Here is a 23,010-nt window from a genome sequence, read left to right as displayed (position 1 = left end):
TACCCCCGGAGATGCCCACCTAGGAAGGAAGGTGTGTTGATCATGTGGGGACCTCCAATATTCAGACCCTACTCCAGTACTCTAAGTGGACCCACAAGCCTGGAGGATATAGCCTACAGCCATGAGGAAAGAGAGGGCTTCCATCTCCATCACTGATGGAAGGATCCACCCTTCTGGGCTTCTGAGATATCCAAGAAGCAAGCCCCCCTCCATACTGAGCATAATGTCTTTCACAGAGCTGGGAAGCTTTACCTAAATCTGTCTCCTCATCTAAAAAGTGTGATTTTTAGTTCTTAAACTTTACAAGGTTATTGGGAAGAAAATCCTTTTTAAGATCTTAAATCACAATAGAAATATGAAGTATTAATTTTATTGAATATATCTCACTAAGCTGGGAGGGAGAAACTGAAACCTAACATCTCAGAAATGGGAACAAATAGAAATGCAGTTAAAAAGGAAGATAAACCATGTCTGAAAGTATAACACGTGTTAATACAAAATGACATTTGATTTAGAAAAACTCTATCTTAATAACATTCATGAAGTTACAGGCTAGTATAAATGGGTAGTTTGAACAGAAGCAGAAAGACCTGGCTTCCATTCCTATTGGCACTAACTGGCTCTGTGACCTCTGGAACCTCCCTTAATTTCTTAGTGACCTCTTGTTTCCCCATGAGTTCTTTACTCATTGACATGGACAGATGCTGATCTGCACTGGAAGATGTTGGACTGCCAATACAATTGCGTAGAATCAAACAAAACAAATCTTCGCATTGACCAAATCCCCAAAAATGTGTCTCAATCTGCCCTCTGAGTCTATCAGGAGGTAGTGGAATTGTGGCTGGTCACTGTGTTGATCAAAGTTAAGTCTTTCAAAACTCATTATCTTTATCCTATTGTTGCTACTGAAGAAATTGGTTTTCTGGTTCTGCTCACTTCACTCTGCATTAATCAGTTCAGACAAACCTTCCTACATTTCTCTGAAATTACCCCCTTCTCATTTCTTACAGTGTGATAATATTCTATTACATTTTTGAACATGATTTGTTCAGTCATTCTCCACAATGGACATCCCCTTCATTTTTAATTTGTTGCCACCACAAAAAAAGCTACTGTATTTTTGTACAAACTGATGGTTTTTCCCCTAAAAAATCTTTTTTGGAGTATGAACCAAGTAGTATTATTGCTGAGTCAAAGGGTGTGTACAATTTAGTAGCTTTTGGGGCACAGTTCCAAACTTCTTTCCAGAATAGCTGGAAGGGTTCATAGTTCTTCCAAAAGTACAATGATATAATTTGCCCAGTTCCCAACAGCTCCTCCAGCATTTGTCATTTTCCTTTTGAGTCAATCTTGCCAATCTGATGATTGTGAGGTAGAATCTCAGACCTGTTTTAAAGTGCATTTCTCTAATTATTAGTGATTTAAAACTTTTTTTTTCAATTGGCTACTGAGAACTAGGTTTCTTCCTCTGCAAACTACCTATTCCCATCCTTTGATTTTTTATCAATTGGGAAATAGCTTATTCTTAGACATTTGAATCAGTTCCCTCTACTGTAAACCTTATAAGCAAGACTTTTATCAAAGAAACTTGCTGCAAAGCTCCCCCCCCCATTTATTTGTGAATGTAAGCTTCTTAAGGGAAGCACAGCTCACATCATATCTCTTTGGGGAGCTTTTGCTGATCCTCATAGTTATTAGTGCCTTCTCCCTTGGCCTTATGTTGTTCTGCATACACTTTGCTGTTTCCATGCTGAATCCCTCCCTTTTCAAGGGATTCATTGTGGTACAGTGGATAAAGTCTGGTTTAAGGTTCACCTGTGACCTATATTAGCTCTGTAACTTGCTCAAATCACTTAATCAGTGGCCCATGCAGCTCTAAATAGGAGTTTCCCAATCCTCACACACACACAAACATATATGTATACACACATGTGCATCTATATCTACATAAACATGTACACACATACATGTGTATTTGTATATGTGCACACACATCATAAATGTACATATATATGCATACACAAAGATAGAGAAAGGTATATCTCAAGTAGAATATAAGCTCTAGAGGACAGAGACTGTTTTTCATTTTCTCTGTATTCAGTGATTCACATATAGCAGTTGCATGGGAAATGCTTGTTGAATCGGACTGCATTTGATTTGTTCTCATGTCCCTAAGCATAGTGCCTTGCTCACCAAAGGTGCTTAAGAATTGTTTGTTGAATTGAATTGGTCTCTGTTTTTTTTTTTTTTAACTTTTATAGGCTCATAGGTCACAAAGCTAGACAGATATTTTGATATCATCTAGCCCAGAGGCTCTTAACCTGGGAGCCACAGGTAGATTTTCCCCACAGGGATAAGAAAATCAATGACCTCTCTCCCTACTATCCCTTGGTTTATGCTTTTGATTGATTGCTTCTAAAAACCCAATTCCAAGAAAGGGTTGACAGACCCCACCAGACTGCCAAAGGGGCCAGGGACCTAGCCTACCCTTTTCATTGGAGAAAACCGGGGCATAGAGTGGTTAAGGCTTTCCACCAAGGTCACAGCAAGTGACAAAGCCAGGCCTTCTTTAGACAGAACCCATCTTATTCTAACGAGAATTCTAACATCTTATTCAAATGCCATCTTTTGGAAATACTATTTCTGGCATTCTTTGGGCCAGAAAGGAAGGGTGGCAAGTGGCAGACGGTTTTTCCATTTGACAGATGTGGAAATAGAGATCTCCCTCACATCTCATTAACGTCACTTTGCTGAAGTAATTTGGCCAAACCCACGTCCTTGGATCTCCAGCTTTGACAGAAGACTGCTTTGTGCCCAGCTCTCCCTGCCTCCCAGTACTAGGGTAAAGTGGGGCAAGGAAGGGGTGGTAACCCATTTTATAGATGGATAAAATAAGGCTGGAGAAAAGGAAGAATTTGCCTAGACATAGGGCCAGGGGATGATTGAAGCTGGGTCTGTGTGCGTGTGTGTGTGTGTGTGTGTGTGTGTGTGTGTGTGTGTGGAAGGGTTCCTTCAGATTGTAGCTCAGATATTCTAGCTTGGGTCTCGGCACTGGTAGGGGTCCAGTTCCGCAATGAAACTGATGCTGTGATTTACAGGTAGTGGATTACCTAAGGAGCCTGCCAGCGGTGTCCCTGGCCAGACATTCCTGCGGCCGGCGGTAGTTGTGGAATCTGTGATTTCATCTGGCTGGTCTGTGATGGGCTTTCTTTCTTTTCTTCTAAATGCTGAAGAATGTTTCCTTTGTGTCCTAATGGATCATCAACCTTTACCATTCTGGGTGGGAATGAGTTGATCCCTAGAAGAGGGGTTAACAAAGTTCACAAAGGCTCCCCTCTAAGCCATTTAGATTCCAGGCCCTGGCCCTTGGTCACCTGTCCTGGGGCCCCCAAGTGTTCCCTTCTGGCTGATAACCCCAATTTTCACCTCCAGTTCCTGGGCAGGCTATTGCCTTTTAGTGTCACCTTTGTGTCCCTGGGCGGCTCCTTTTCCTTTTGGTCCCTATTACTGTGTGTGAGCACATGGTAGAGAATCTGTTCTCTCTCCCCTCCCTTTGTCTCATTTTAATTAAAAACACCCACTAGCTCCCTACCACTGCTTCCCTTTTCTTGCCCACTGAATGTTAATCTCCCTATGTAGAGATAGTTCACCTTATTCCTACTTGGGGACTTACAGATACCCCCTTTTCCCAAATTTCCTTCTCACTCACCTCTCCCTCCCAACTTTGCCCAGGGAAATCCTCCTTGAATTTTGTGGCTATCACTCACTCTTTGGCCCTAGAATGTAAGGGACTGGACTAAGGTCCTTCCAGCTCTCCATCCATGATGCTCTGGTCTGATTTGCTATTTGCCTTTGGACAAGTGAGCCCCCCCCCCCATTCCTGCTTCAATTACTTCCTCTCTGTATGAGGGGGTAGGGTGGCTTAGATGATCTCAGTGGCTCCTTCCAGCTCTATGATTCTGTAAAACTACTTCAGACTCTGTCCAACCTTTTCCCCATGTCCCACTTTACATAAAAGAAAGCCTTTGTCTTCTACGGAGAGTCTGTCCAGCAGTTCTTCAGGGCTGGCCTCTTCCCCTCCAATGAGAATGCCCTAATGCCACGGAATCCCAAAGAGAGTAAGTTCAGTTGCAGATTCAGAGACAGAGGAGATACAAACCCCAAAATTAGAACCACTCTTAGGAGGGTAGGAAGAACTTTTGCCTTTCTTTGCATCCCCAGTGGTTAGCACAGTGCCTGGCACATAATAGATGCTTAATCGATGTTTGCTGTTTTTCTACAGCTCTTACATTTGTCATTTTTCTTGTTGGCCAGTTTCCCAATCTGATGAATATGAGGTGAAACCTTGGGGTTTCCTTAAGTTTAATAATTAGTCATTTGATGCATTTTTATATGGCTACTGATAGCTTGTATTTTTTCCTTAGAAAACTGTCTTTTTATCCTTTGGCCATTTTTCAAGTAAGAACACTGACCTTTTGAAAAGGAAAAGAAAGGTGTCATGTTATTATTGTAGTCCAGTTTCCCAGACTCTTCTGGTGATCACTTGGGGGACAGCTGTATACTCTGTATGTGAAAGGATGTGACTTCTCTGTTTCTCTCTCCCAGAAATCTCTCTGCCAATCAGGAGTCACATTTCCTGGTATTATCATTATTCATTTGCTCTAGTAAAAAGAGCAATGGATTTGATTAGAAGAGAACTGGGTTTGAATCCCACTTCAGACTCTAGTTTTGAATGGATTAGGAGATCTTTGCAGTAACTTTATTATTCATTCAACTCTCTAGGTCTCAGTTGCTTTACGTGCAAAATTAAGAATAATCTTCACTCATTAAGATGAAAACACTTTGCAAAATGTAAATCAGAGTTCACTTAAGGAAGAAGCATTAATTCACGACCCACTGTGTGCAAAGTTCTGCATTAGGTAATAGGGAATATACAAGATTAGGGGAAAAAATATTACCATGGTCTCATGGAGCTTCTGGTCTACTCTTTGAAGTTTGAGTTTCAAGAGGCTGCTGCATTAAAATATGTATGTACTTCAGTGGGTCTCTGATGTTGTTGTTGTGGACTTTGAATATTAGTGAATTGCAAGTCAGCCACAGTTCCTTATTAAGTATGATTTTTGTGCAACTTCTTCCCCAGATCAACTGAAGATAATCTGCCCCATAGAGAGGCTTTCCTCTGACTTCGGGTTTCATTGATCACCAAATATCACAGGCTCTCAGAGACTCTTCTGAAGAATCCTCAGAGGCAATCTAGCCTAATCTGTATCTAACCAAAAATCCCATCAACAAGAAGTTGGAAATTCTAACAATCTCAATCCCTTACTCTCTCTCATTTTACATATTCAACTAGTTACCAGATGTTGTCATGTCTACCTCTCTCTTAAGTCTTTTCAGATTTTTGTCTCTGCTCACATGGGACTTCTCCTCCTTAGTCCTTGCCTTTTACCTGTCCTGCCTCCAACGCCTCCCTGGCTCTCGTCTCTTCCCTCTTCCATCTCTTCCCTCTTCTATCTCCTCTATTTTTCCCACAGCTGTCAAAAAAGGATTTTCCTAAAGCATTTATCTGACCACTTCCCTTCTTAATGTATTGCATTATTTTTTTCATTCCAGGGGCTCCCAATCACAAATTATGTTGGGCATTTTAGGTTCTTTATAAACCTGCTTCCAACCTATTGCTCTTGCCTTACTAGACAGAACTCCCATTCAAGCACTCTACAAACCAATCAGAAAGGCATTCTTGCTATGTCTCATATGCCAGTCTATTCTTCACTTCAGTTTTTTTGCATGGGTTGTCCTTGATGTCTTAAGTAGTAGGTCCTTATTTCTCTCTCTCTCAGAATAGAATCCCTTGTTTCTCCTAAAATTCTGCTCAAGAATCACCTTCTACATGATCCCATAGCTGCTAGTTCCACCCTCCTCAATTAGCTTGTATTATATATATATAATATATATGTAAACTCTGGCAGAGATATATCATAGATATTTTTATCTTTTCAGATAAAACATATTATTTTTGAGAACAGGGACTAGTTCATTTTTGTTTTTGTATGACCAGAGCTTAGTGCAGGGTAGACATTTTGATTAATACTTATGAATTGATAAATTCATTGATTGAAGAGGAATTCCACTGCTGAAAGGACATTGTACTTTTGGATAGCTCTCAAAATTAAGATTTTCCCCCTTGACATCAAGGCCTCAGTCCAGTTGTTCCCATCGTACTCTAGGGATCCAAGCAGAACAAATCCAATTCCTCTTCCATGTGACAATTGTTCAAACATTTGAAGATGAACATTGTGCCTCTTTTGAGTCTTCTCTTCTCTGGATATATTTTCTTCAACCAGTGCTTATTTGGCACAGCCTTTAAGTCCTTCCCTTTCTTGGTGGCTCTCTATTTCATCAATGTCCTTCCCAAATGGTGCTTCAATTCAGTTCAGTAGGGCAATCTATTGGTCCATGGAAAAAGATCTCACATTTAGAAAAGTTAATATTTAAAGACAAGATATGGTTCTCAGAACCTCTTTTCCCACCTTTCTATAATTCCAGTACTAAAAAGCAAGAGGAGGTTATAAGGACTGAGAACTATCACTTATTTTTCTTTGTTTTGTGGGTTTTCATTGCCAAACCTCCTGTTCTTAGTGAGCCTGGCTGGTTATGAGCCAACAGACCCAGTCTGTCACTGGGATTCAGGTCAAAGCTCTCCTAAAATGGTAGAAACTCTCCGAGTCACAATCACCTCCACAGCACAATGAAGCCATAGAGGAAGACTCTGAAACCATACATATACAACATCTTAGGATTACAGTTGGAGGATTGGGGATGCTTAGCTTGGAGAAGAGGCTCGTGCTCTATCCAAGGACCATTTCCCTCATTCTGTTTTTTTGAGTTCAGGCCAAAAGTGGGGCAGGGGGAGAGAAGCTCTTCTCTCCTGGATCCTGCTAATCTAAAAGTAAAGTGAATATAAAATAAAATATGCAAGGGAGTTAAATATAAGGTCCTTTGGAAGGGTAAGCTTTTTGCAGGAGGTAGTCCTTGGGCTGTCTTTCAAAGAAGGGAGAGTGTCTATGAAGCAGGGATAAGGTGGAAGTGAAGTCCAGGTACAGGAGATGATCAGTGAAAAGAGGAGGAAGAACAGAGAGATCAGTTTAACTGAATCAGCATATGAGAGGGAAATAATTGTCCAATGAGACTGGAAAGCTAGTTGGGGCCAGATTGTATAGAGCTTTAAAAGTCAAATAGAGGAATTTATATTTGATCCTGCAGGCACTAGGAAGCTATTGGAACTGATTGAGGCGGGGGGACACATGGACAGATCTTCACTTAAAAAATTACTTTGACTGTACAATATAGGGTGTACTTGTATGGGGATACACTTGAGGCAGGCAAATCAATTAAAAGGCTATTGAAATAATCTAGGGGAAAGGTGATGGGATCCTTACCTAACTAAGGTAGGTGGTACCTGTGAGTGGAGAAAAAGTCAGAGGAGAGAGATGTTGTGAAGTCAGAAATCATGAGACTGCAGTGAGGAAGATTGAAAAGTTGAGGTTACAAACCTAGGAGATCAGAAAGATAATGATGTTTTTGACAGAGGAAGGTTTGGAGGGAAAGATAATGAGTTCAGTCTTGGACCTACTGAGTTTAACAGAACTTCACATCAAGTTCAAAATGTCCAGCAGGCAAAATTGATGTTGCAGGGATGGGATGCAGCTGTAGATCTGAGATTCTTCTGCCTAGAGATGACAACGAGGGAAGAAGAAATGTTATTGTGAGGTTATCAAAAGAGATAGGGGGAGAAAAGGATCTAGGCCAAAGCTGGGTGATTTAGGAAGGGTGATAAGCCAGCACTGGAGACTGAGAAGTAGTCAGACAGGAAGAGAAGCTGGGGAGAGGGACGTCATAAAAAACCTAGAGAGGAGAGCCATCAGATTTGGCAGTGAAGAGATGATAACTGATAACTTTGGAAAGAATAGTTTTGGTTGAATGGTGGAGTTGAAGCCAGTCTGCAAAGTTGAGAAAATAGAAGTCAGCATAGACAGCTTTTTCCAGTAATTTGGTTGAGAAGGAAGAAGAGACATGGAATGATAGGATCTAGTGAAGGTTTTCATTTTTAAAGGACAAGGGAAATGGACATATATAAAGAAAGTATAGGGAAGAAACCAATAGAAAAGGAGAGACTGAGGCTGGAGATGAGAGGGATTAAAATGTCTATCTGCTTGAGAAGTCAGGAGGTAAAGGTATATAAATAGTAAGAGATATATATTAAGAGGTTGGCTTAGAAAGTAAGGGCCACATGGCTACCATATGAAAAAATGTTCTAAATCATGATTAGAGAATTTCAAATTAAGACAATTGAGAATATCACCTGGCATCTCTCAGATTGGCTAAGATGACAGGAAAAGAGGAGTGTTGGAATGTGGGAAAACTGGGACACTAACGAATTGTTGAAGTTGTCAACTGATCCAATCCATTCTGGAGAGCAATCTAGAACTATCCCCAAAGCTTTATCAAACTATGCATAACCTTTGGCCCAGCAGTGTTTCTACTGGGTCTGTATCCCAAGGAGATAAAGGAGGGAAAGGGACCCCACATGTACAAAAATGTTTGTAGTGAATCTTTTTGTAGTGGCAAGTAACTGGAAACAGTGGATGCCCACCAGTTGGGGAATGACTGAATAAGTTATGATATATGTATGTAATAGAATATTATTGTTTTATAAAAAATGAGGGATTGGCTAATTTCAAAAAAGCCTGAAAAGTCTTATATGAACTGATGCTGAGTCCTGTGAACATTTACATAGTAACAAGATTATGTGATGATCACCTGTGAGGGAACTGGCTCTTTTCAAAGCAGTTCCAATAGACTTGGGAAGAAAAATGTCTCACATGGATCAAAATTAATATTTTCAACTTTTGGGGGGGTTGTATTTTCTGTTTTTCCTTTCTGATTTTTCTTGCATATCATGAAAAATATGGAATTATGTTTAAAAGAATTGCATGGATTTAATCTATAGATTCCTTGTTATCTTGTGGAGGGATGAAGTAATCAAGAAAAATTCAGAACACAAAGTTGTTTCAATAATGAAAGTTGAAAACTAGCTCTACATGTATTTGGAAAAAATACTATTTAAAAAAGGAAATAAGGGCCACCTGTTTGTCAAATATTAGAGAAAGGAGAGAGTGAAATATGATATCAAAGAGTTTTGAGATGAAAAAAATGAGAGAAGAAGGATCTTGTTCAATGACCTGTGGGTCATTGTGGGTTTTTTTTTTTTTTTTTTTTTTTTTTTTTTTTTTTTTTTAAGCAGCGATGTGTCCTGCTGGGGTAAGTCATCTTTATACATGTTACTGTCCTCTCTTTTTTGAGACCAGTGGAAGAATTTCCATTTCTTCTTCCCTCAGTCAATTATTTTATTTCAGCCTGAGCTAATGGTTAGTCAAGGAACAACTCCTTTGTCAACAATCTCCTTTCCCTACCGTCCAAGACATAATTAAAAAATTGTGAGTTCTCTATTTTTGGGTCAAAATGTGAAGATTAGAGAAAATGAATTTGGGGTCATTTTCAATTGGGGGGAGATGCTTTATACCATATCATTGCAATGCTATTATGACTAAGAAAATCTCAACAAATTCAGCCTTGTTCCCATATTGGGACTTAAGATCATTGTACACTATACTATTTTACACAAAGATAGGAAAAGTTATAAACATGTCACACTTAGTAAAAAAATTTATTTTATGAATTTGCAAATACTCTGAATTTTTCCATGGAGGCTGAATTTAAATTCTAGCACTTCCACTAACTACCTGAAGGAAAATCACTGGGCATCAGTTGATCTTTCAGATAAGAGTTGGACTAAATGATACTAAGGTCTTTCGAAAGCTCTCCCCTCCTGCACCAAGGAATATATTTTAATATGTGAATGATGGAGCATGTCAACTTGTTGCTTCTAGTGCAGCACACTCTAGCCCTGGTGTGATACAGGAGAAAAGAGCAGTGATTCCTGGGTAAGAAGTCCTTCAGAGCTCTTTTCTGAAGCTTATTCCTAGTTTGACCTTGGGAAGTCCCTTAACCTAGCGGTTCCTAATTCTCACTTTGAAGAGGGAGGGAGTGGAACCAGGTGGCTTCTGGGTGTGGTCCTTCGCAGTTCTACGACTCTCACTTGGAATTCTTGAGTCTTTCAGACGAGTCTCTGAAGGGAACGTCAGAGAGGATTTCTAATTCTTTAGGTCCTCCTCCCCCCTCCCCCAAGGGCAATGAAGCAGGTCCAGAATTTGGACCCCCTTAGGTTTAAATGACCACAGCGAGGTTAGGGTGACTTTTGAGAATTTTCTAGATGATAAAGGCTTGTATTCCCATCCAACCTGCCCTTCCTGACTGCATTATGGGTTTAGTTTCACAACATGGTAATGAGTCCATCCAGCCCTCTTGAATCATTTATAGGGATTTTCATTTTCTGTACCTTTTAAAATTATTTTTTTTCTGACTTTTCATGCTATGTGTATATATATATATATATATATATATATATATATATATATATATATATATATATATATATATATATTTTTTTTTTTATAAAGCCCAAGGACCAGAACTTTTACACTCTCTCCATATTTTGATTTCAGTTCTCAGAACTTCCTATTTGGAAGAAGCACAACCTGATTTTGCAGCCCACACAGGAGTAAGTAAACACTTGAATAAAGCTTCCTCCACGGATCTCCAAGCACCCCCAGGGAAAGGGGAAAGTGGTGAAAGTGTAGGGCGAGGAGGGATTGACTCTTCCGGGGACAAAGTGAAGGAGGGCGGCGGGGCTCGGCCCGCGGCGGTCCGGCCGGCCAAGCCTCGGGACCTGTGCAGTCCGGGCCGGGCGCTGACCTCCCGGGGGAGCCGCATTGTTAATCAGCGCCGGGAAAAGGCTCTCCGGGCGGGACGACCCCCCGCGGCCGTGGGCTTCTCGGGGCTCCGGCCATTGTTGTGGCGGCAGGCGGGGTCCTCCTGCGGGGGCCCGGGCTCTCCCGGCTCCGCCCCCTCCCTCCGGGGGGTTCCGGGGCAGTTAGGGGCCCGGGGGCGGGGCCGGCGCCCCGCCAGGCGCTCCGTGGCCCCGCCCGTCCCGCGCCGCGCCGGGGTCCGTGGGAGGTGGGGGCGAGGGTCGCGGCCGCCGAGTCGAGGCGACCAGCGCCGCCTCCTCGTCCTCCGCCGCCGCCGCCGCCGCCGCCGCTGCCCTACTTCACTCGAGTTTAGTTTCACTCACTTTACATCCGGGTTTTTTCCCTAGGCAATGGGGGCCGCAGCACACCCCGTTCCTTAGGCAAAGTGAAATAAATTCGCCGCACCGCCCCGACAAGTAGTCCGCCCGAGCGCTGCCGTTAGGCCTCCTCCTCCTCGGCCTCCTGGCCCGGCCCGGCCCGGCCCAGGCTCAGGCCCAGGCCCAGGCGAGGCCAGGCAGGGAGAGGAGGGGGAGGCCCCCGCGCCCCCGAGCCCCGCGCCCCGCTCTCGGCCCGCTCCCTCCAGCTCCTTCTCACTCTCCCGAGCGGCGGCAGCGGCGCACGGACGCGCGCACGACGGCGGCGCGCACGGCAGCGGCACGGGGCCGCGCGGCGGGCTCCCGAGCGAGCGAGTGTGCCTGGGCCTGGGCCTGGGCCTGGGCGGAGGGATCCCCGGGCTGAGGCGGCGGAGGTGCTGCGGCCCGGGGCCGGGTGGTGAATGGGCTGGTGGTGCTCGCTGCTGCTGCTGCTGCTGCTGCTGGGAGGAGGAGGAGGAGGAGGAGGAGAAGGAGTGGGGGGGAGGAGGAAGAAGAAGAAGAAGAGTTGGGCTGCTTGGTCTCTCTCAGTTTGTCTGCCGCTGCTCGGGTTCTCCTCCGCCCGCCCCCTCCTCTCACTTCGGCCCCGGGCCTCTGTGAGAGTGAGTCTCCAGAAGGAGGAGGAGGAGGAGGAGGAAGAGGAGGGGGAGGAGGAGGAGGAGGAGGAGGAGGAGGAGGAGGAGGAGGAGGAGGAGGAGGCTGCCGTCCCTCCCCTCGCGGCCCCCTCCTCCCCACCCCCTGCCTGGGGAAGCGGAGGAAAGAAACAGCCCAGAGAGAGGAGTGAGGGAGTGAGTGAGGGAGTGAGAGTGAGGGAGAAGAGAGGAGGAGGAGGAGGGAGGGGGGGCAGCCTCCCATCTTAACACACTCGAGTATATTCAAAAAGTGAGAGGCCCCGAGCAGCAGCAGCAGCAGCTCCAGCTCCAGCTCCAGCTCCAGCTCCAGCTCCAGCAGCAGCAGCAGCAGCAGCAGCAGCAGCAGCAGCTCCAGCGCCTTCCTTCCCTCCCTCCCTCCTTCCTTGCTTCCCTCCCTCCCTCCCTCTCTCCCCATGAAGAAGAGTCCCCTCCTCCTCCTCCTCCTCCTCCTCCTCCTGCTGCTTCTTCTGCTCAGAGTTCCTGCCTCCAGCTGCCAGGGGGACAGCCAGCCAGCAGCAGGAGGGTGCAGTATCCCAGCTTTTCCATTCTCTCTTCTTCTTCTTCTCACTCTGCTCTGCTTTTTTTTTTTTTTTTTTTTCCTGGAGTAGCTGTTTCTCCTCCCTCCTCCCTCCTCGCTCTCCCCTCCTCTCTCTGTCTCTGTCTCTCTGTCTTGTCTCTGGTGTTCGTCTTAGGGAGATGCAGGGGCTGCTTGCTGGGAGTTTGTTGGGGTGGTGAGGGGGAGGGGAGGGGATGGAGCAGGGAGGGAGGAGAGGAGAGGAGGGGGGGCTCTTGTCAGGGCCCCTGGAGTCAACTTGGGATTTCAGGAAGAACTTCCCCGGGGGGGCGCCCCTCTCGGTGTCCTTCCTCTCCTCCACCGCCCCCCCCAAAGACAATGGAAAAATCTTGTCTATTTCCCCAGCCCCCCTCCCTCCCCTCCCCTCCCCCCCAGGATGAATTGGAAGTAAGTTTATGAGCAGCCTGGGGAGCGGGGGAGCTGCGGGCAGGGCCGCCGAGGGAGGGGGCTGGCCCCCCGCGCGGGGGGAGGAGCCCGGCCGTGGGGGGGGTCACGTTGTCCTGGGGGGCGGGGGGTGCCGGCGAGCTTCATTCTCTGCCCTTTGGTTTCCCCCCGGCTGATGATTGTTTCCTTTTCTCTCCCATTCTCCTCCCTCCCTCGATTGGAGGGGGGAAGTTTGGAGGAGGAGGAGGATGGGGACCATTTTTTTTTTTTTTTTTTTTTTTTTTGGAAAACCATCTTGTTTGGCGGCCGAGAGATCTGGTTCAAAAAAAAAAAAAAAAAAAAAAAAGCTGCGGCTGCTGACGCCGTCGGGCTCGCGTGTGTGTGAGTGTGCGAGTGTGAGTGTGCGCGCGTGTGAGTGAGTGTGAGCGAGAGTGTTGGTGCATTTGTCTTTGGGGGCCGGGGCCGCGGCGCTGGGGAAATTCCGCTCCGTATTCTTCTTGGGCAACTTGTTATTCCGAAGAGTGAGCCTGCACCCCTCACCCGGGGCCGGCCTCCCCGCAGCCCCGCGCACGCACGCACGCACCCGCGCGCGGACCGCACAGACTCGGAGCCCCCCGCCGCCGGGGGAGGGGGCGGGGGAGGGGCCGCGCGGGCAGCCCCCGCCCCGCGGCGCCCGCACTTGGCACCACTTCTTTCTCGCCATCCCCGGGCTCGCTCTTTATGCTGCCCGCCGGGTCGGGCCGGGCCGGGCCGCGGGGGCCCTCGGGCCGGGGGGCGGGGGCGCTCCATCCAAGTGCCCCCGCCCCCTCCCCTCTTCCCGGGCCGCGGTGGGGGGCGGGAGCCCGCGGGGTCCTGAGGAGTTAGTTGTGGGGCTGAGGGCACGCCGGCGGGCGGGCGGCGGGGGAGGAGGGCTTGTTTTCTCGGGTGAATCCGTGTCATCACATCCTGATCAGATGTGGAAATATTCTTTGTTTGGGTCCCCAACTAGCGGGGCTCCTCCTGCGCGGCCCCCGGGCGGGGGGGGGGGGTCGGTGCCGGCCTTGACGCTGAACTTGGGGCCGCTTTTCGTGGGGCCCGCTGCTCCCCTCCCCGGGCTCCCGCCGAGGCCGCCGACACCGGGGAACTTAGCCGGGCTGGGGCCTGGGAGAGGGTCTGAGTCATGTTCGGCCCAAGGGGAGGCTGAGCTCCATTGTAACTCACGGAATTCCCGTTGTGTTGTTTTCTGCCCTGTAGGGAGAACTTGCCCGGGTGCACGCTGCCGAGCCGCCCGAGGGGGACAAGGTGGGACTCCTTTCTCGTGGTTGTACGGCCCTCTCCTGGAGCATCTGGGGTGGCTGGGACTGGGGCTCTGCAGCAGGAAGGGGAGGGGGCTCTGCAGCACTTGCACCTTTAGCTTCAATCTGTTCCCTCTGGACACAGAAAATAAATGGGTCAGCTTCAGAAAGCAAAAGGAGCCCGGGATTTGTTATTGTTATTATTATTTTAAGTTTTATGGTTCGGGCCGCAGAATTGTAGGGAACTATTACTCCGTTTGTTGAAAATACTATAATTTATTTAAAAATCTGATATTCCTCCTTAGTGTTGTTCACTGAAAATCTTCGTGGTGGGCCTAAAACTGATTTGTTACTCACTGCTTAAGGTCCCACGAAAACAGCTTACATCCTGGGCATGCTTCTGCTGAAAGAGCTCGGTGCAGCTGAACTCGTGGGCATCCATGAAATTGCTGTCCTGGAGACAGCTCCAGACCTTCTGAGAGTGGTTTAAAAACTACAACCCCCAACTAGCACAGCAAACAGACTCGCCAGGAGCATCTGGGCTTTGGTTTTTTCTTGTGATGATCATGAAGTTGCGATTTGCCCGGTGTTACCAGTGAGGCCCTCTCCCAAGAGCATCTTCTCCTTGAGTTTGTAAAAGTTAGGGGCGGGAGAAGCAGAAAAGGACTCAGAAAAGGCTGCCTTCTTTTTCAGATTTCATGGCCCTGGAGGTAAAGGACTTCTGAGAAGAGAGCTCCACGGGCCCCTCCAGACGCCTCAGTGCTGAAGTGGTCCTTTTCCTTTCCTGCCCATCCTCCCTGCTGCCGCCCTGTACTCATCCATGTGGGTCACTGCTTCCCAGATAGATGCCCACTCGGCTCTTGTGGACAGCTCTCAATTCTGCCCAGTAGGAGGTGCTGCAGCGACAGAAGGCCATTCTGCTGAATTTTGAGTTTGGGTTTTACCCCTCCTTCCATCATCTGGCCCAAAGCAGTGACAGGTTAACATTCAACTCAGAGTTCCAGGAGTGCCTTCAGTAAGTCCCTTTACGATTCTGTTTGTGAGTGGGCCCAGGCCGTGGTGGAATGGCCTTTGTCGTGGGAGGGCCGGAGGAAGGAGGGCCGCTTCCCACCTGTGTACGTCCCGTGGTTTCCGTTCTTGAGGCCTCGATGGAGTTGGGGCACTGAGCCCCCGTGGCATTGTTTGCAGAGGACATAGAAATAGTTCACTTTGGGGTCCTCAAACTTGGGATCAGCCATTTCCTCCTAGCAGCGTTGGCGTTTGAAGCCTGCTAGTGCTTCTCTTGTGATATTTCTGCTAGCGGACCGCAGGGCCCTGTAGTTTGGAATCGGTTACGGTAGCGTGCGGTAGATATTCCAGCCTCTTTCGGACGGGGTTTGGTTTTCCAGGTTGTTGGAGAGGGATCTAAGTCACCATTTGATATGCTGGACACGAAGGAGCTGTTTAGTGCAGGGACGGTTTACCTCTTTGTGTTGGCGATTCTTCCACATTCAGTCAGCCTGCCCCAGTGGGGCTAAGTCATTGCAGATGTTGTTCACAGTGGGGCTTATGGACAGAACTGGGCTACGGGGGAGAGGGGCCACTTGAACCGCTGCCTAGTGTTCAGAGCATGTGGTCTTAAACTCCTCATGTTTCAGGTGAATTCCTAGCTTTGGAAGCTTGCTGCCGTTGCTCAGGAGGTCCTCCACAAAACTTCTTAAAAACTTAAAATGTTTGTGAAGCTTTTTGGAAGTTACATCGCCTAAATTCCTAGATAGACAATTTTTAAAGTTTGAAACTGAACTAAGACTTCTGGGACACCTGTACTTTATAGCTGTCATACTTGGTGACAAACTGCCATGTGGTCGGCTGATTGTCTCTTTGGAAAGGAAAGTTGGAGCCAAGTCTCTACTGGTTCAGAAGAGAACAATTACAAGGGAGAGCAGGAGCCTAGCTGGGTAGGGGAAATTTCAGAGACTTTGCTGTGTGTGGCTGGTTTTGTTTTTGTTTTTTAAGATATTTGTTTTAAAAAAGCTTCCGGTGTATTTTTCTAGTTAAAAAATGCTTGTCACTTTCTTTTTGGAGTTCAGCGGTGAAATCTTTTCCCCTTATTAAAATTTCCTTTTCCTTTTTCCCCCTCTAAAAAGAACTATGAGAGCACGTGCACTCTCAGTTTGTTGTGGCAGAAAGTGCTTTGTAAACCTTAGGATGCTGCCCCTGTGCATCATGGGGAGGGATTGCTCTCGCTGTGACTATAGGTCCTCTGATTTGGGATTGTTGATCTCTGGTGGCAGAGTAACCCTGGATTTTAGGGAGTCTGGGCAGCCTTTGCTGCTCTTCCATTCTTTCTAATGTGCACACTAGCAAGAGAAACCACCCTGAGGCTTGTAAAAGCATTTTCAATGTCACCTTGAATTGTGATTTGCCCAGAACTTTTCAAAAAACTCTCGACAGAAACTTTCAAGCTTGTTTTAAAAACCAAAATAGTCTGTTATGTTTGTGTTTGAGATTTTTTGGTTTTGTTTTGTTTTGGAAGGAAGTAAGAAATAAATACCTGTCTGAATCAGGGGGGAAACCTGTACATTTTTTTCCTTTTTAAAATGTTTTTGAAGAGAAATAACTTTAAATTAGTTTAAAGTCGAAAGCTTTGAACTTTGTGGTTTTCTCTGTGGGCCAAAGTTACTAAGTTTAAAAACTTTTTGCAAATAAAAGCAGTTATGTATCAGTATACATGAGAATATGTAAAAGTTCTGTTTAATAAGTTTTCATATTAGAAAACTTTACCAGGTGGAGAAAATGTTCTTTTTAAAGGTAAAAAACAAAATTAAATTTCCCTTGTCAGTTATCATGGTCATTTTGAAAGACTGGCCAACTTAATCTATTTTATCTTCAGTTCTGTATTGTCTTGTAGTGTTTTCATTTAATTATTATTCCAGGAGAAAAATAGAAGCCACTGAAGTTTCAATCCTAGGATTTTTTTATAGAATTCCTTTTTATCCTAACTATGGCTAGATTTGCTTTTCCTCTATGTAATTGAATCTACAGGTTAGTTTTTAGAGAGCTGTGTGACCTCTTCAGGAACTTCTATTTTACGAATACTTTAAAACTCCAAAATGTATTTTGTTGTTATCAACTTTATCAGAGGTTTGGGGCTTTTTTTTTCTGCTTTGAGAATTCATAGAAGGAATATAGTAACACTGTATGTAGTTTATTATAAAAATAATAATTTCTCAAAATAGCGTTTTTTTTTTTCCTTTGTATATTTTTCTGTCATGGTATTTTGTAAAGCCTTCCTATTCTTGTGAGGTATGGAGCCGTTATTTGGATAGTTTTCCTCTGTATAGAAATGCTGACCTATAATTTTTAGACTAATTTTTAAATTACTCTTTTATCAGCTCAGTAATCTTAAAGAAGGGGTGGTGATCCAGATGTTATAACCGAGCTGTTTAATTCATTATCTTTGTGTCTGTACCCCACAGTTCCAAGTTGGAAAGTGAACGCAATCTCATTCTTCCTTAACCCCTAGACTTTGGAAGTTTTCTTTTAAAAAATAGCTAGTTAGCCCTCTGAAAAGTATTCCAGGCCTCTGACTTGGAACTTGTGATGGAAGTATTTCTGTTGCAGAATCCTTTTCAGAGTAAACTGCTTCATAGGGTGAGAGAAGGGGGATGGGGCCTAACAGGTGGGTGATCTGGGCTTTGTTTTGTCATTGTTTGGGGGGGAAATCACTTAAACACAGGAGCCAGAAACATAGGTTTTATTTTATTGTATCAGCTGCTTTGAGAATACAAACTGTCAGTACTTGAGGAGAAGGAGCGGCAGAAAAGAATTGATTTTTTTTCCTCTTCTGCAGATCCAAGTATTGTTAACCATGTGCATCTCTGAAGCATCCTACTTAGAAACTAAGCAGCAGTTGATCTGTTCAGTCAGTTAACCATCAAAACCGGCAACTGTGTTTTTAAAACTCAAACTTAAAAATAATCATAATCATCTCTGGATAAACTGGGGGATGGTAACCATAGCAACCACTGTCTTAGGCCTTCTGGACAGGGGTTTAGTTATATTGATGAAGCTTCAGACTCTTTGGTAGCCAGCTGTAGTCACTTGTGTGGGGAAATGGGGGCCTGGCTGCTTTGGGTGACTGGAGTTGAATTGGATCATATCTATAGGCTAGGTTACCTTTTTCTTTTAAAACTTTCACGAGCTCCATCCCATTGCCTGTTCGTAGAGGTGCTGCTGTCCATAAGAACTGCGTGGGGCCTCCTGCCTCAAATTTTACTTGGCTTCACAATAGTTGTGGCTGTTGGGCTTCACCACGTGGAGTTTCTGTTTTTATTTTTTGTTCTGTTGTTGAGAATTGAGCTGGGTGGGACCCGTGCTGTGTGATTGGGGTCAGGAATTCCCTTTGTGGAAGTTACCCGGTGTTGATTTTGTATGGATATAAATAGACACGTGTTGTTTCTCTTCATAGAAGGTGAGCTCTGAGGAGGACTGTTTCTTTTGTGCCTTCAGCAGCTGTCCCAAGGCCTGGTCTGGATCACAACAGCTTAATAAGTGGTCCTGGATTGATTAATTATGGCTTCCCTTGGCCTGGGTGGTTGGAAGGCACTGGGAGGTTATGTGGAAGGTGGGGGGCAAAGGGCACGGCCTTGGGCTTTTCTGAATCTGAAGCCAGCTCTATTCACCAGGCTTGGTCATTTTTTTTTTTTTTTGGAGGGGGGAAAATGCAGTAATTGTATGATTTATGTATCTTTTGGGGCCATAATCCCCATAGTCAGCAAACAGTACTTTTTTTTTCAAAAGTTAATTTTCAGATTGACCAAGTTGTAAGCTGCTGTGTTTTGGACTTTGAAGGGAGGAAAAAAAATCCAGAAACTTAGAACATTATCTGTTCTTTTTACTTGGAACATTATTCCCATATGCTTATTTCCACACTATTTTGTATGTGAAAATACGCTGATCTGGCTACCGGGTTTTACAGGTTGTGTTGAAGGTATTCTCTAAGATACCCCAGAAAAGGAACGGAGTAGTCCCTTCTGACTGGATGTTGTAAAGCCTTGAAAGATGGTCCTGAGTTTCTTGAACTTCAAGTAGGATGCCACAGCCTGTGTACTACAAGTCCCAGGATGCAATGCAACTTCTTATTTGTCATCTGATGAGAGCACTGCATGCTGGGATTTGTAGTTAGTGCAAACTGCTTATGCCACTCTTCTCACATTGTATTTTGTTGAATGAAAATTGGGACCAAATCGAGGTTCTTTGAAAAGCAATAAGAACTTTCAGTTGAGTGAACTTTGATTGTTATTATTTTATACATGAAAAGATCACACTTCACACAAGGAATATTTAAAAATAGCGTTTTCTTTAGTTTCAGATTACCTTGATTTTTATGAGCTTCTTTGAAAATTTGAAAGTACAGATCCAAGGGCTTTTTTTTGTTTTGTTTTAGGGCCTTTGGGCTCTACAGGCTTCATTTTAAGTGTGCCCCAGAGTTCCGCCTGAGGTTCTTATTAAATGCTTTTTTTGAGTTTAAGATAGTATGGATTGGCCTGGAATGAGGGGGTCTGTGTCTTGTCTTGCAGGGCCCTATACCTGGCAGTTTCCTCCTTTAGAGTGATGATGGTGTCATCGCCTGGTAGTTAAAGATGAACCAAAACCTTTTGGCTCGCCAAGATTCAAGTAGGCAGTTCCATGTTTTTTTGTGTAATAATAGTAGATGTAGTAGTAGGTGGCAATACACATTGTTGGAAGGGATTAAAATGGTATCTGCAGTCATGGAAATCTAAGCCCATTTGATCTGAATGTTAGCCATGGTGGTGATGGAGGATGCTTGGTTTTGTGTTTACATGTCTAAATTTTAAGTTTGGCTGCCTTTGAAGTGGTCCGGCTTTTCTATCTCATTAAAAGCAATATTTTAAATACAAAATTGGTATACAGACCTTGGAGTCAGAGGTCTTGGGTTCAAATCTTGCTTCCCTCTCTTACTACCATTTACGTTTAAATGTTTCTAAAAAGAGGAGTTTGGAATAAATGGCTTCTCAAGGCCCTTCTAGCTCTAAATCTATGATTCTGTGATTTGATTAAATATGCAGAGCATTTTGTGTAAAATAGTAAAGAATTATGCAAATGTAAATTTGATCACAATTTATCATCAGAAACCTAGTTGACAATAGCTATAGCTTGGGAGTAAAATCCTGGAAGAGTCCCAATGTGGATTTTTTTTTGAAGTCCCAGAGGTGAAAGAACCCTGATTATAACAAAGTTCAACTTGGTAATGATTTTACAGATGAGAGACAGAGATCCACAGAGGTTGTGACTTCTGCAAGATTTTCCACCACATAGTAATGGAGGGGCCGGGGCCAGAACTCATTCCTCTTGACATCCCGTCAGTCAGTTCTTTGCTTACTCTGAGGAGTTAAGAAAGTTTAGACTGGACTAGTGTGGGAATCTGTTTTGTTTGATTACAGTTATTTGGTACAAGGGGACAGGGAGAGTTGGATGACCATGATTTATAGGGGAAGTGATCGTGATGGAAAAATAAGAAATTTGAAAAGAGGAAAGAGCATCAGTGACATTTGTACAATTTACAGAAGAGAAAAGTTCAGAAGGGGACACAGACCAGCAGGACAGGGGTAGTATTACCCATTAAACTTAATATATACTTTTAAGAAAAGTCCTAATAGAAATTCATATATAATATTCTTTTCTTGTTTTTATAGAGATACGTTCATCTTCGAATTATGCCAAATTTATTATAAAAAAGCATATTGCCATATAGAATATGATCTGCCTTCCAAATTAAAAAAAATTTACTAACCTTTTCCTACCTTCCTAGTATAATAGTATATTATAATAATATAACAAGCATAGATGCCAGAAAGGCCTTGAATTCAAATCCTCCTACACTTAATGGCTGTATGAGCCTTGGGCGGTTTGTTTATCTTGGACTCAGTTTCCTCATTTGTTCAAATATGGGGAGTTGAACTTAATAACCTTTCTTAATTAAATTAATTATTATATGTATTTTAGTTGTGATAATATATTGTATAAATTAAAATTTTATGACCCATAGTAACTAATGGGAAGGAGCAGAGTCATGTGTCCAGGGGTTTTATATAGTACTTGTTTCTTTTTTTTCCCCTATGCTTTGTTTTAGATATCTTCCAATTTCTTTTTATTATTATTATTATTTTTTCTTCCAATTTCTTTTAAGCCCTTTGTACCTGAATCTTATTTGTGTGATTGGTGTAGTCCTGGGCTAATGTTTTTTTAATCTTCAAGGGAACCCAATTAGAGTCATCCAATTTCTCCCCTCCATTTCATATATGAGGAAACAGACTTTTGTCTATGCCTAGTAATTTGTGTAAGGAACCTGTTTGGAGGTGTTTCCTGCCTGCTTGGTTCATTTCTGTCCTAACCTTATTTTCTCTGCTCCTTGTGTAGAGTTCATAGAATATTGGAGCTGAGAGCTACCGTGTGGATTTGAGAGCAAAATTGTGCCTTTAGTAGCAATTATTTGAATACTTATTTACACAATAAGCCTACTGTAATACCAGGAACCTTTTCTTCCATAAATAATGGGGGTTAGAATAGTCTTAATGTGCACGTTAGACACAAAACACTCCTTTGGAGGTGTTGAAAGTTTATTGTATCTGAGCTGACGTCTGCCATCCCATCATTAATTCTATAGTTATCTTTTTTCAGTTCAATAATAAAAAGAGATGAAAGAGTTTTTTTGTTTTTTACAAAAAAAAAAACAACAACAACAACAAAAAAAAACATAGGGTTAGATTCTGGAAAGATAAAATCAGATTTTAATTGTGACCAGTGCAAGAAGAGTGTGATCTAGCAATTTCTCTCACTCATACCTTCTCAAAGTTTTTAATCCACTGTCACCTGTGTTGATAAGAATGATAAGCACATGGGAGGAGGGCTTCAAGCATAGAGTTTCTGGATTCTTACTGAAATCCTTGAGGTTAGTGTACATTGATGCTACAAAAAGTCCTGATTTGATAGGCTGAATCAAGTCTAGGTAGAAACATGCCATTCATTTTATATTAATTTGAAATTTGAAGAAATGATAGGTTCAAAATTAATGTTCTTCCCCCAGTGACTTTTCAGAAAAGCTTATTTGTAAATGGAGCTGGCCCATTTAAAATAGGCCCCCTTCAAAGAATCATAGGGGTTGTGTTAGGTTGCTTTTTTTTTTTTTTTCACAGTAATTAATTTCATGACTTATATAAAATTTTTTTAAAGCCTTCTCTTTGTGTTTTAACTTAATCTTTGAATTCTGGTCACACAAATATGTCTTATTGAACAAACCATTTAGATGCCGAGCTTTAATGTTTGCAAAGTTGGGAACAGTATTTTTTTCTTTGTAGTTTAATGCTATTTGTCATGTTATGTGTATTGTAGTCTTCAGTGTTCTCTGCTGGGATACTCAGGCTGAAACCTTTAAATTACTAAAAAGTTTTTCAGTTCCTGGAAATTAGCTCAGACATTAAAAATATGATAGTTTCCTCTATCAGCTTCGTTGAAGCTGGAGAACAAATGTTGACAAGAGATTAGAAATTTTACTTTTTGAATTGTCCAAATAGGGTGTGGACTTCCTCGGTTCCTTGTTCAACTAGAAAACTTGATTTGCCAATATTTTAGGGGTTATTTAAGTTCCAATTACCTGCCTTTTTGTGTGGTTGGAGCTTCAGGAAAAACTTGTAGTTGTCTTTGGAGATTGTTAAGTCCAGACAAATAAGGGCTTGTAAGCAAAGCTTTAATGTTGTGTAGTATTTGCTGGTGGACTTTTTTTCTCCCTTCTTATTAATAATATCACACGGCATTAACATTCCCTTTACTATGGTTACGTGTTCT

General features: G+C 43.8%; 1 protein-coding gene and 1 long non-coding RNA gene across 2 annotated transcripts in view; one reads left to right on the top strand and one right to left on the bottom strand.

Moving 5' to 3' along the window:
• Positions 1-6,060: 6,060 nt before the first annotated feature.
• LOC141546489 (uncharacterized) lies at positions 6,061-11,522 on the bottom strand. Its single transcript, XR_012483313.1, has 3 exons — positions 11,252-11,522; positions 7,634-7,730; positions 6,061-6,446 (listed from the first exon to the last, which is right to left on the bottom strand). It is a non-coding gene; the product is annotated as an uncharacterized LOC141546489 (long non-coding RNA).
• Positions 11,523-13,804: 2,282 nt separating this feature from the next.
• Positions 13,805-23,010, top strand: part of PHF21A (PHD finger protein 21A) — a 194,066-nt gene continuing 184,860 nt past the window's right edge. The window contains 2 exon segments of the mRNA XM_074274334.1: positions 13,805-14,170; positions 14,857-15,178. The gene's annotated coding sequence lies outside the window, so the exon portion shown is untranslated.

The sequence above is a fragment of the Sminthopsis crassicaudata genome, chromosome 6 (genome assembly GCF_048593235.1).
Source record: "Sminthopsis crassicaudata isolate SCR6 chromosome 6, ASM4859323v1, whole genome shotgun sequence".
Taxonomy (NCBI): Eukaryota; Metazoa; Chordata; class Mammalia; order Dasyuromorphia; family Dasyuridae; genus Sminthopsis; species Sminthopsis crassicaudata.
This window is presented reverse-complemented; position numbering and strand designations above follow the sequence as displayed.